We start from the raw sequence: 2,341 nt of genomic DNA, 5'->3' as shown, positions 1-2,341 counted from the left end.
TTTCGGTCTGTCCCACAATAAGAGTCACATTTCACTTTTACCAAAGATGGTAAATATGTCCCACATTTCACTAACTCACTTCACTAACAATGTAATTTAAAATCAATATAATAAAAAGTGGACACCATAGTCCACTAAGAACATCCATAGCGGTGCTCTTATACAAGAGCATCTGTCGTGCCGCCGGCGCGGAGAGTACTGTGCTCGCCGTTGTGCTCTTGCCGACGGCACGGATGTGCTCGTTGGCAAGAGCACCGTCGTGCCGAAGAGCACACTGGCGTGGCGCATCCCCATTGGCCAACGGAAATTCAATTGGAATTTCTATTTTTTTAAATCGAAAATAATTCCAGAAATTAAAAAAAAAAATTGGATTCCCAAAAATATAGTCATTTTATTACCCTTTTTTTCAAATTTTTAATTTTTTTTAATCCCAAAATCATATATACATACACACATTCATCATCCATTTTTACATCAAGTAATCTCTCACTCATACTTCTCTCATATTTTTGAGTTGCTCTAACCTACATCTTCCTCTCTCACTCAAACACTCTCAAATTCAAAAATGGATCCGAACGAGATCATTGCGGAAGCGGATAAGAACAAGAATACTATCAACAATATTGTGCCGCCTATGTCGCTGCTGCCCCTGCCCCTCCTCCTCGACCAACGAATCAAATCGCCGCAACATCCCTCGTGACCGGGAGGGAGCCCACGGAAGACTTGTCGCGACTATTTATGTAGTCTTCAAATATTAAAGGAGCGTATGCATATTAATGTTAGGATAAGATAAAAGTCTTTATTCACAATGAAGACATTGCTTTTGTATCCAATAGGTCAAGGGTTCGAGTCACCATTGATAAATGAGGAACCATTTTGTGTCTATAGAGATGATTAATTAGTATGTTTGAATGTGAACAGGGGCAGCACTTGGGGAAAGAAGTGGTGCAACAATGTCAGATGATGAGGATGAGCTGCAAATGGATTTTTCTTTGGATTAATCAGTAGGCGACGGGCATGACCCGATAGGATTCGGACCATTGCTACCCACAGAGTCGGAGATAAGTTTAATGGAGCGAGTGAGGCAAGAACTCAAAATAGAACTAAAACAGGTGAAACATTGTTAAACAATATATAGGTGTGAGAGCATATGATGATCTAAAGAAACTACTTATTTTGCAGGGATTCAAATCAAGAATCAAAGACGTGAGAGAGGAAATACTAAGGAAGAGAAGGGCAGGGAAGCTGCCGGGTGACACAACGGGGGTGCTAAAGAATTGTTGGCAGCAACACTCGAAATGGCCTTATTCCACTGTAAGTCTCTTAAATCTAATTTGTGGTCAAAATTATGTAATGAATGAGTGGGGTTTGGTATTCAGGAGGAGGACAAGGCGAAGCTAGTGGAGAAGACGGGTTTGCAGCTGAAGCAGATAAACAATTGATCAGCTCTCTTAGGAACAAGGTGTCTCTCACTCGAAGTGGCCTTATCCCAAAGGAAGCGAAACTGGCACAACAATTCGCAGTCTCTCAAGTCCAAGAGAAAGTAGTAGTCGACAAGTAGATCATACAAATACTGTCTCATATAGTACATTACATGTATTTTTAGCTGAATCATTGATCAGCTATCTTAGGAACAAGGTGTCTCTCACTCACTCACTAACTCACAAATACTACTACATATATATTTGTTGTATCTTCACCTACTAACATATATGACCCTTCATTTTTTGCTTCATTGTAGTACCATGTCATCTTCTTGTCTTTTTTGTATCTATAACAGAGAGATCTTTAGCTCAACTTTAATTATTTCGAATCTCAACTCAAAAAATAAAAAATAGAATGAATGTAAATTAACCATGGTGATGTAACTCAAAAGATAGAGCGAGAAAATAGGTTGATTTCTTGATTGGGACTATACAAGAAGCTAAGTATTAAGAAAGGTACCGCAGAGAATCACTGGACTCTTTGCTCAAACAATTGTCAAGAATAACAATGCAGCCCTTCTCTTTTGCTTGATTCTACTTCTCTTCTCTTCCAGCTGTTAAATTGATAGATCCCAACCGCTCTAACCGGAAATCTTTGCTTTGTCCTGTTGCATGGCGATTTGCATTCAACATAGTAAATTTTAGTACCACATAATTCGTAGTTTGATGTTGATTGTTTTAAATAATAATTCTAAGATCAAAAGTTAGAATGCAAATTCAGTCATAGTTCATTCGAAAATAAAAACTTTTAGGATGTGTTTGGTAGTTGGTACAATGGGTAAAAATATATTGGATTAAATTTGAAATTATAGCATTTTAAATTAATTCAAAAGAATTTGTTTGGTAGATTAAGTACT

General features: G+C 37.8%; 1 pseudogene; it reads left to right on the top strand.

Annotated features, from left to right (window-relative positions):
• The first annotated feature begins 808 nt into the window (after nucleotides 1-808).
• Nucleotides 809-1,547, top strand: LOC125220312 (annotated as a pseudogene).
• The last annotated feature ends 794 nt before the right edge of the window (nucleotides 1,548-2,341 follow it).

The sequence above is a fragment of the Salvia hispanica genome, chromosome 4 (genome assembly GCF_023119035.1).
Source record: "Salvia hispanica cultivar TCC Black 2014 chromosome 4, UniMelb_Shisp_WGS_1.0, whole genome shotgun sequence".
Lineage (NCBI taxonomy): Eukaryota > Viridiplantae > Streptophyta > Magnoliopsida > Lamiales > Lamiaceae > Salvia > Salvia hispanica.
This window is presented reverse-complemented; position numbering and strand designations above follow the sequence as displayed.